Source organism: Dipodomys spectabilis, unplaced genomic scaffold (genome assembly GCF_019054845.1).
Source record: "Dipodomys spectabilis isolate Male_0828 unplaced genomic scaffold, ASM1905484v1 ptg000137l, whole genome shotgun sequence".
Taxonomy (NCBI): domain Eukaryota; kingdom Metazoa; phylum Chordata; class Mammalia; order Rodentia; family Heteromyidae; genus Dipodomys; species Dipodomys spectabilis.
Window position 1 is genome coordinate 11,238,780 of NW_024870814.1, and position 12,162 is coordinate 11,250,941.

At 36.8% G+C, this 12,162-nt stretch overlaps 1 gene segment (V, D, J or C); it reads right to left on the minus strand.

Moving 5' to 3' along the window:
• LOC122116814 overlaps window positions 1-12,162 on the minus strand; it is a 474,299-nt gene that overhangs the window by 124,013 nt on the left and 338,124 nt on the right.

Consider the following 12,162-nt stretch of genomic DNA (forward strand, 5'->3'; position numbering starts at 1 on the left):
AAGACTTGTTCACTGGAGTGTTAGTTCCATATATTTACAAACAAATTTTGCACAACACAAATCTGGCATTTATTATTATGCAGGACAGAAAGTTTTACAGTAGCTCTGATTCACTGATAATCTGTATGTGTCAACTTATCAGCACTGTGGTCCTGTAATGAATTTAATCCATGGAGGTGAAATAAGTACAGTTGTTGTGTTGTTAAGAAAATGCTTGGATTTCTGTACTGTGCTGTTCAGCCTTATTATCTCCTTCATCTCTGAGTTTTTGTCCCAGGTGATCCATATAAGCACATCCTTTCAGAGCCTTTCTCCCTTCATGTCTGAGCAGCCTTTAAATTTTTTACTGACCTAGAAATGTGTATAATTTCATATGTCCATGCTGAAGTCCCTCATATTATTCCTTCTGGCTTTTAAATATCTTTACCACAACTACTATGTTCAGAAGCAGAGATAGATTCTCCTTGAAAGGGAGGATAAACTCAGGTTATCTTGAAGCCTATTTTGTGGCCTAAACCTACATGTGTCTCCTCTGTTTGGTGGACTCTTCTAGTTCCTGAGAGAACACTGTGCTGCACACCTTGGTAAAGATATTGGGCCCAAGCAGAGTGAGTATGTTGGAATCTCTGAACAGAGTCTTGAAATCAATAGAACATGGAAATGTCATCCATATTGGGAGGAGGCAACATGGGAGAGATGATTTTCTCTGCAAGTGAGAAATCGCATTGTTGACTCCATTGTAGGTGCTGAGATGGAGTGACCCAAGAGGACATCGATATGTGTTGGATTTTCCTGTGCAGTTGTCAGGGCTCAGGAAGTCACTATTGCATGGGATACAAAGTTGGCTCATCTTATCCATGTTATCACATTCTGAGGAATATCTGAACAAATCTGGGAGTGGAGACAGGGGGTGTATTATATAATAATGTAAGTGGCAGTAACACCAAGAGTTTCATATCACCCAGAAGAGTTGCTGAGCATATGACTAAATTAATGAGGGAAAATTAGAGCCAATATTCTTGAGGTTAAAAAAAAAGTAAGCTAATTAAATGAAAATTTCATCTAATGTTAGTGGCATATTTCAAAGATTTTTATACTGAATATTTTCTGGAAAAAAGAAAATCAGAAAATTTTTCTAAGAATTCATTTAATAATAACCTATTTTTTTGATGTGAGTGAAATAATTACCATAAATTTACATATGTATGATGTATGCATATGTATATATGAATGTGTACATATAAATATATATACATATTGATGAATAGATGCACAAGTGGATAATTTTTTTCTAATCTAGAAGTAATAATTCTTTCATTTTAATAACGGATAGCACCTTCATTAATTGACCTCATTTATTCTCTCATAAATAAAACCAGTGACCTTTGCAGAACAGTTTATTTCTTTCTCAAAAATAGAAAAAGAGGAAGATGAGTTTGGATCATTTTTGTCACAAATTACAAATTCATATTGGATGATGTACAGAAAAGAGTGGAGAGAAATCAGCTAACAAGAATGCCCACTCGCCAATTTTGAGAGTTTTTGAATATTAAATAAATACCAAAGTATTCCATGAAATAAATTGCAAGTCCTTGGATTAGTAGTGATATTTTCACTAGGGATGTGATATCCATAAACCACCATATATTTCTCCACAAATCCTCACAATTTCAAAGGAAAAAGAACAACTATATAGCAGAGGAATCCAATAGCCAACACCTTAATCTAGAATTGAAATAAAGATGATCAGTAATGATGTCCTTATAGAACATAGCAACACTTCTGGACTTTGCTCACATATATCCATTACTGAAAGAACTCGGAGGAGAAAAAGGCGCAAATCTAATCTGAGTGACATTCATCCACATGATTAGTATGTGATCACCAAGAGCAATAAGAACACAAAATTTAAGACTGAACTAAACCCCTGTTCCTTGGTGGCTTGATTATTGGGATGTGGTCTGACTACTTTGTTCTGACTTAACTGGAACCATATTCCTACCATTTTCTAGAGGTTGAATTATATGTGTGAACCATTATGGCCATCATGACCATTAAAGTATTCTTTTCTTTGGAATTTTTGTGTCTTGAGATCATTCTTCTACAGCCATCTCTTCACAAGTTCATAAACATGGTATGTACAGTGACTAAGACTAAAGATTGAATTCACATGTCTGGTTAAGAGAACCTCAGTGACTTCAAACTGAGATCTTTTTGAAAATATAATGACATAGTGAGCTATATCTGTTAAAAAAACAAACAAAACAGTAACACATACAATTTTTAACCACTGTTTTTATACTGCTACAGAATAAGAATACATTTAATTTCTTTTTAAATTATTACATATATTTTTTGTAAAAATACTGTACAGAGGGGTTACAGATACATGAATAAGGTATTGAGTATATTTCTTATCCAGCATTGTTATCTCCTCCTTTGGTTTTCCCCTACTGTCCCTTCCCTCCCCACTTCCCCAACTACTCCCTTCCCACAACTCCCCCAATGAAGTTGTAAAATTTGGTTTCAATATAGCATCCTGTACATCTCATTGTTATAAAGGGCAATCTGTATCCTTATTTCAGCATTTTGTTATTTATATTACCCTCCCCAAAATAGAAAAATGTATATACAAGATGCAGGGCACCAGAATCGAATACAGTGAAAACAGGGGTTACACCATGGGGCAAGAACATACAAAAGAAACAAAACAATCACATAGTACATTATAAATACCTTAAAAAACAGCAAGAAAGATAAAACCATTTGTGTCCCTATCTTGGGATGCATTTTGCTTAGCATCATTTTATATGGTCATATGTACATAGCTTTTGAGCTTTTCTGCTTGTCCTAGACATACACTAGTCTTTGTCAGCATATATTAACTGTAGAGAAGAGTTTCATTGTGACATTTCCACACCCATGCAATGTACTCCATTAACCTCACACCCTTGATCTCTCATCCTAATCCCCATATTTCCCTTCTTAAAGCAGTTGCATGGGTTTTGCTGGCCTTTTTCATATATTCCAGAGAAGCACTTCAATAATCTTCACCTTCATATAACTTCCTCCATTCATAGTACTCGCTCCATAAAATGCCAACATAGCCTATTTCATTCTCTTGTCATACATTTGTTTCATATATATATTAATTTTACCAAGGGCTTTCACCATGGTATCTCACCTGTGCATAAATGATATTTCCTTTCTGTTTCTTTTTGCTGGTTCTAGGGCTTGAACTCTGGGAATGACCAATGTCCCTAAGTACTTGTGTTCAATTCTATCTCTCTACCACTTATGCCACAGCTCCAGTTTCACCTTTTTTGTGGTTAATTGGAGATAAGAGTGTCACAGACTTTCCTGGCCATGCTGATTTTGGAACCACTATCCTTATATCTCAGCATCCTGAGTAGCTAGGATTACAGTAGTGAGCCACAGGTGCCAGGTTATATATCAACTTTTAATCAGAACAACCCTCTCTATTAATCTTGCTTTTCGAGACATCAATGGTATTTTTTAAAGGATTGACCTCTTTCCATTGTGTTCTTTTCCTTTTTAATTTTATTTTAAAATAAAATCGTTTAACTAGGGACACAGGAGGACCCATTGCAACAATGATATGTACAAGTCAATGAGATGTACAAGTCATTATGTCGAAAAACAAACTTTACAACATTGGTGGGAGATTGGGGGGAGAATCAGATGGGAGGAGGGGGCTAGTATTGGAAGGGATGAGAAGGGGAAACAAAGAAGAGACAACAATGCTTGATAAGAAATGTACTCATTATCAAAGAAGAGACAACAATGCTTGATAAGAAATGTACTCATTATCTTGCCCATGTAATTGTAACTCCTCTGTATGGTATTCTCACAATTAAAAAAATAGTATGCTTTACAGTTTAAAATAAATTAATTAATTAATTAAATTAAATTAGAATCATAATTACATTGTGGATTTTTTTTTACTAACATCGTAGGATGTAAGATAAACTAGTCTTCCATTACTGAATAACAGTGATTAGAACTCCATGATCATTTGGCAATATTTCTTTGATAGTTGGCAGAGATTTCAGTTTACAATGAAGTGAACAGAAGAAACAGAAACAAAGGAAAATTCCAGAGAAGAATCACAAAGAAAAGTTAATACAGAGACTTATTTGTATACTAAGATATGATTTTTATCTACTTCTCTCTCCTACCCTTTTTGTACTACTTCTGTATTAGGAGAAGGTTTGGGCTTGTTGCTACCCAATCCTATGGATATGTATACTCTTAGCCATGTGCAGGCTTCTTTCTCATATACCATTATCATGTCATTTTTTTCTCCATGAATCTAAGACAGACAAGGCCAAATCTTGGACAAATATTGAGATGATCAGAGCCAAGGGCATGGCTTCTCAGACAGGCTATTCAGCTTTCCTGCGTATGTTCACTGCAATGGGTTTAGATTCAGCATCTTACAAAGCAAATTGTCTACAAACATTCATAGCTATTTGGAGTGAGAGCTTCCATGTGTAATTGATGTATTGTAACAAATTGTTGCAAAAGATGAATTAATAAAGCAAACAGAAATGCCCATGGCCAATTTAAAGATTACAGGTAGAAAGTAATGCACAGTTCCAAAGAACTATCATTTTGAATCTGACTGACTTTATATAATAGGCAAGAATTACTTTCTCTCCCTTTGCTTGTGAACAACTCAGCAAAAACAAAGGGAGACTGGTGCTCTTCACTAACAGAAATGGTAAAAATATTAAAAAACAAAACAAAAACAATGCTCTGCTACAAATGGATCCAGATTTATTTAATAGAGATTGAGGTGTAATTCACAGCTCTGATCTGTGTGTTTGGTGATTTCCAACTGCATATAAATGATGGAATGAAAAATTTATATGTGTGTTCAAAAGATAGTTTGATTTAATGGCCTTCAGTGAAATTGCATCAGAGGGATTTTTTGTTGTTTTTGTTTTATTTTAAGAAAATACGAATGGTCAAATGTAACTTATCACCCTGCTCTTGACTCTAATCATGTCAGGTGGTAAGCTCATCTTTTTTAGTAATTGTGTTACTTGTGGTGAGGGGAGAAAGGGAAGTCTGCATGTGGGGAGTATCAGAAATTAGAGAATCATGAGAAGCTTTTGTTCAATTTCTTCTCTTTGCCTTCAAATGAAAGCAGCTCTGTGAGATCAGAGGTTCTATTTGATTTGTTCAAAATATTCATGTCTAGAAGTGTTCATGGTACTATTTCTCCATTCTTTGGTAAATGTGGTTCTTTGTATTTAGAGTAAGAATAAAAAAAAGTGTTCTACCAGAATTGAGGAACTAAAGGTATTTCATATTTTGTACCCAGGGGGAGCTGTGACACCTCAAATCTCATGGTGACAGAAGAATTTCCTAGGTTGTGAGATGTCATAGGTTTAACTAACTGTCCTGAGGTGCAGTGACAAGTGATTTCTAAGTATGTGTGAACTCATTTTGGAGATAGTGTTTGCACTGATGGTAATCTAAGAAGTCTGCTTTGGATGACTGGGTGCCTATTCATTATCTAAGAAATCAAACATGTATTCAAATAGGAAAAGAGTCTGAAAAGTGCAGCCTTCTAATTCAATCTAGAAACAATCAACAGTTTTATGTGTTTCAAGGACTTGTTTCACCATGTTTTGCAGTTCTATGCCAAGAATTTCATTGATTAGGCTCCATAAATCTGTGTTTTAAAATTTACTCTATGTTATTTGAAAAAGCATAGTACAAGATATAAAATGCATGTTATATTTAGAATTGTAGGAAATAGAACTGAAAATGAAGCATTTAAGTTTGCTGGCAAATACCTGGCAAACATACATTTATATTTCTAGGAGTAATGGCATCTTTCCTGTCTTTCCATTATTTTTCCTAAGAACTCACTGCCCCTGTTCTAATATTTAATTCTCTGATTCTTAGCATAGGCTGCTTAGGTCCAACATTGGGTGCTCAGAGCTCTGATAGGCTTTCCTAGCAACAAGAGTCTGAGAGCATCATACGGGTGAATGGCAACAAGATGGCATCACAACCCCAACTCCTCAGCTCCCTGCTGCTCTATGTCTCATATGAATGTGCACACAAGTAAAGTATTTCTAATTCTGGAAGGACTTTTGTAATGTATAGACAATATTTCATGTATCTTTTAATATTTGAAATTACATCATCTGAAAGTGTTTAAATATTTGCCAATATTTAAATAAAAAGCTATGCATATATGTATGTCTCCGCATTTAATAATGTGATAGGAATGTAATTTATTCTTGTGATTGAAACATTAATTTTGGTAAAATAACAACAATTTATTATCTAAAATAATATTTAGGTCACTCATAATTATGAGGATTTGTGTGAGAGAAATCCTATATAATTCTTCATATTTTCTGTTGTATGAAGTAACTTGATGTTTTCCATGCTATAATTTCTGCTGTTTATTTTCAAATAGCATGACAGAAGGCTGACTCTGATCAAGAAGCCCTAGACATTCCAATGAGCATGTTACATCATAATCTCTTGTACAACTCTTGCAATTCAGAGAAGAAAAGATTTGTGAGAATTATCCTCTTTAATTTGCAAAAAGTTGATAAGGCAGAGGAAACATGTTGGTATAAGAACCTTGTGACTACTATGAATGTATGAGTGCATTAAATATTTCATAAAACTTCTCCTAAGGCCAGAGTTGATAGAAGGTTTTCTATATCAAGGTGCTAAAAGGTAGAAATGACAATGTGAAGAAAAATAAATTAGTGATTGTTCATGAAAAGAATGTTTGAAAAACAAAAAACAAATGCTGAATATCCAAGTGGTGTAAACTATTATGGCAATCCATCTGTATCAGCTGACCACGTGTTTTACATAATGAAGTGCAGACCAGGAGGATCAGAGACAGGGACAGACAGAGACAGACACCATGACAGAGAGAGCAATCCCCAATGCCTCATCTGCTAAAGACACTAGTACTATAGGGTTTGCTTCAGCCCCAGTGATCTCACATCACCTCACTCACTTCTTACAGGCCTCTTCCAAGTAAACGTAACTCAGGGGGACATGAATCTTCCCTGAAAAGATTATTTTGCTGAGAAAGCAGGCATGAATAGAGACAAGACGAAGTTTCCAGCTTGTTTTCTACTGAGTTTTTCTGCCCTCTAGTGGTAATATTTTAGCTTTATATCTTATAAAATAAGCTTTTCCCCCTAGAAATATTAATAAATATATTCCAAAATGTCTTTTTGACGTTTTCTATGGATTAAATTTGTATTGTATATTGTTAGTGGTGTGTAGGGGGTTTAATATTGCAGTTTCTGTGTGTGTGTGCGTGTGTGTGTGTGTGCGTGTGTGTGTGTGTGTGTGTGTGTGTGTGTGTGTGTGTGTTTGTACTGATTTCAGGGCTTGTATGTTGCCATTAGCTTTTTCTGTACAAGGCTGGAGGTCTACCATTTGACAATTCAACATGCAGGTGTTTTGCTGGTTAATTGGAGAAAGTATCAAAGACATTCCTTTCCAGGTGCTAGAAACTCTGGTCTTCAGATTTCATTCACTGAACCTAGATTTCAGTAGTACTGACTCCAAGTATAAGTTTTCTCAGCAAGGCATTATAGAAAGAATACTCATTCTTAGTGCACTACTTCAGGAGTTATATAACTTCAACCTATCTTATTATTTCTGGTAGTAATAAATTCATATGGAAAAAGAAACCCCTCTGGCAAAATTAACTCTTTAGAAGAGCACCACGACAGCTGCTTTCATAATTCTTCCTATTTGATATTATGCACAGTTTATTAGGAATATTAGGAATATTCTATCCCAATTGGATCCTGTCTTTACTTAGGTCTTCCTATTTTTCCTTAGGGATTCTATACTCAACTGTTATTCACTGCCTTACATTGTAGAGAGCTGTGGTTTCAAATTGATTGAATACCACTTTGTTCAACCTGAGGAGTAATTTGTGAGATAAAATTCTACCCTTTTTTATGGGATGGTGAGGAGGGTGTTCAGTATTATGTTGAAAAAGAAGAACTAAGCCGGGTTGTAATCTAGCTACTAAGGAGGATGAGATCTGAGGATCTCGGTTCAAAGCCAACCCTGGCAGGAAACTCCGTGAGACTCTTATCTCCAATAAACCACTAGAAAACTGGAAGTGGTGCTGTTGCTCAAGTGGTTGAGTGCTTGTCCTGAGCTGAAGAGTGCAGGGACAGCACCCAAGCCCAGAGTTCAAGCCCCAGGACAGAAAAAGGAGGAGGAGGAGGAGGAGGAGGAGGAGGAGGAGGAGGAGGAGGAGGAGGAGGAGGAGGAGGAGGAGGAGGAGGAGGAGGAGGAGGAGGAGGAGGAGGAGGAGGAGGAGGAGGAGGAGGAGGAGGAGGAGGAGGAGGAGGAGGAGGAGGAGGAGGAGGAGGAGGAGGAGGAGGAGGAAGTAAGTCCACACAGGGCAGGACACAGAAACAAGTGAAAAAAGCTGCACATCCCTGAATCCCTCCATCTGACACCCCACATTTTACCAAATATGAATCATTGAAAGCATGTAGAGGGCTGAACTGGTAAAGGATATCCATCAGTATTTGGTTCATGGCATAGTGCAGGTAGAAAGAACCAGTGGCTCCTCTTCTGCTTCTCTGCCTTGAGTCCTGATGACTTACAAAGTTGCTAGTTGCTGGCTACCTGGAGCCAGTATGCTGGGTAAGGGTTATAATTAGAAGAAAACAGGCTGTTGCACTCTGTGAGGATTGGTCACTGCTCTTAGTTACAGATGTCAAATGTGCTTATAAAGGACTTAAAATATGGACGTGTTCACAAACTATTCAGAAGTCTTAAGACAAAGCTTCTGGAGTTGGAGATGGGGGAGGGTGGTTGTAGTTGGTGTAGTCCTGATTGTCTGAGGCTCTATACCCAGTTGCCTCCAGCAGAGAAGTGCTGCCCCTACCATTCTGCTCCAAGTAGCACAGCACCCAGTCACCAGGTCTCAAAACCCACTGCCTGGCCTGCAGCTCTTCTGAGATGTTCACTTCCACCTCTCATCTTCCTAAGCATAAATCCATGTGTTCAGGAACTTATTGTACTCCCTCTGCATTACAGCTTTCCTTCACTGATAAATGTTTTCCCACATTCAAACTCTCACTTTGAAAAAATCTTCTGCAACAAATTACCAGTTTCCACTGAAAATAAGTATCATCCTTCTCAACCCAGTGATGGGGACACCAAATGCTCTCAGTGTAGCATCCATCTTCCATCAATGGTCAGAAAGTAAGCTAGAACCTAAGTTATAAAAATGTGTTACTTAACTTGTCATTTCTGTGACTAAGTCCTCAGTAAAAACACCTGAAATAGCAGAATTCTTTGTTTCAGCTCATAGATTAGAAACTTTAGTGTACCATATGGGAAGAGTGCTCATATAATGGCAGCCAAGTAGCACATTGATTTGCTTACTCCACCTTCCTTTTTAACTTCATAAGAGGCCCTGGCATTTTGGAAGGGGCTGTGTACAATGGTGTGGATTTTCCTCTCTTAGCCAATTCTCTCTACAGGAACTCTCACAGATATGTCAACAAGTATAGTTTGTTCATCTTGCAGCAATCCAACTAATTTGACAATGCAGATAAACCATCACAAACCATCATCAAAAGTACTTCTATTTTCCTAAAGCTTTCAAGAGAATAGTGAGTGAAAAAAGAATATTATTGAACAGTATATACATGTTTCTTCAGAAGTCTCCAGGTTCTGGGTTCTTACAAGTTTTTCTCTAAGGCAGCCTCTGGAAAGAATAAACTGTCTTTCACAGGCTCCCTAATTTTTGTGTGCTGAGATGGAGTGACACAAGAGGACATCCTGATGTTTGGGATTGGCCTGAGCAGGTGTCAGGACCCAAGGAGTCACTACTGTGTGGGATACAAAGTTAGCTTGAGCTAAACTAATAAGAGAAAAGAAATGAGCTATCAAGTGCTATTCACTGATGAATTTGGATATCACATCCGTTAAAGAAATTGTAAATCCTTGAATTCATAATGATATTTCAATAAGGAACAGGCTATTTGTAAGATATCAAAAAGTTCTCTGTGCATTCTCACAAATTACCAAGGGGAAACAATAACTGAGCATAGCAATCTACCAGCTATCCCCTTAGTCTAGAACTGGAAGGAAGATTGCTAGTAATGGTAATTCAAAACATGAACCTCCTAACAGACACCACAAAAAGAGCACAGCAGCACTTCTGGACTTTAGTCACATATATGCACCACTGAATATAAACCTGTGAGAAAACAAGTACAAATTTAATCTGAGAGACATTCAGCAACATGGTTACTTTTGGTCACCGATAGTGATAAGATCACAAAATTGGAGGCCAGACTAAAGAAACTGTTCTCTTTTTTCGACATAACATCTTGTAAATCTCATTAATGGGTCCATCTGTAACCCTGTTTAAACAATTTGTTTTTTCCCTTCCCCTCCACAAATTATATCATCTTCAAATATAGTGAAAGCAGGGCTTATACTATGGGGGAGGTACATACAAACAACAAAGAAATCATCTTAGAAATATGTTGGAAACAATTGCAAGAAAGAAAAATTCATTTGAATCCTTATCTTGTAACTGTAACCTCTCTGTACAGTATTTTCACAATAAAATACTTATTACAAAAAGAAACTGTTCTCTGGTGGCCTAATGAATGAGGTATTACCTTACAAATTTTCTCTGACTGACCTAGAAGCACATTCCTAACATTCTCTGTTTCCTTAGGAGTCTGAACTACAGGTATAAGCCATTATGCCCAATACGGTATTAATTCATCAATTTCTCTGTGTGTTTTGAAATCATTCACTTTCTACAATCATTTCTTAACAAGTTCATGACTATTGTATATATTTTGATTAAGATTAAAAATTGAATTTACCTGTCTGGATAACGGAATTTATATGACTTTGAGCTGAGATTTTTTTTTTAAATTTTATTTTATTTTCTTTGAGAACATACTGTACAGAGGGGTTACAATTACATGGGCAGGATAATGCATACATTTCTTACCAAGCATTGCAGCCTCCTCCTTTGTTTACCCTTCACCTCCCTTCCCAGCCTCCCCCCTCCCTTCCACCCATTCATACCCCCTCTGCCCCCCCACCACACCAACATTGTAAAGCTGGTTTTGACATGACATTTTGTACTTCTCATTGTTGCAACAGGTCCACCTGAATCCTTAAACGACTTGTTTGTCCCCGTCTCCTCCACATGTTATACTGACATCAAATATAGTGAAAGAAGGGGTTATACTGTGGGGGAGGGACATACAAAGCAACAAAGAAATAATCTTATAAATGCGTTAGAAACACATGCATGAAAGAAACAAAAACATTAAAATACATATTTGAGGGTTCATTTTCCTAACATCACATTATCTGACTTTTTCTGCTTGACTCATACATATACTAGATATTGCAAATAAGGGAAACCATGGGGCCTATGTTTCTTTGGGACTGGCTTACTTCACTTAATATAATTTTTCCAAGCCTTTCCATTTCCTAACAAATGGGGCAATGTCATTCTTTCTGATGGAGGCATAGAATTCCATTGTGTATATATACCACATTTTCTTGATCCATTCATCTACTGAGGGGCATCTGGGTTGGTTCCATATCTTAGCTATGGTAAATAATGCTGCAATAAACATAGTTGTGCTGGTAGCTTTAGTGTGGTCTTGTTTGTAAACATTAGGGTAAATGTCCAAAAGTGGGATTGCTGGGTCATAGGGGAGTTCTATGTGAAGTCTTTTGAGAACCTCCATACTGCTTTCCAAAGTGGTTGAACAAGTTTACATTCCCACCAACAATGAAGTAAGGTTCCTTTCTGTCCACATCCCCTCCAGCATCTGTTGTTGTTAGAGTTCTTGATTTTTGCTGTTCTAACTGGAGTGAGGTGATATCTCAATGTTGTTTTGATTTGCATTTCTTTTATGGCTAGGGATGTTGAACATTTCTTCATGTGTCTATTGGCCATCCTTCTTTCTTCTTCAGAGAAGCTTCTCTTTAAGTCTTTCGCCCACTTACTTATTGGGCAGTTGTTTCTTTGAGGATTTGTTGTTGGGTGGTTTAATTTTTTGAGTTCCAAGTATATTTTAGATATGAGACCCTTGTCCGTTGTATGGCTAGTAAAGATCTTCT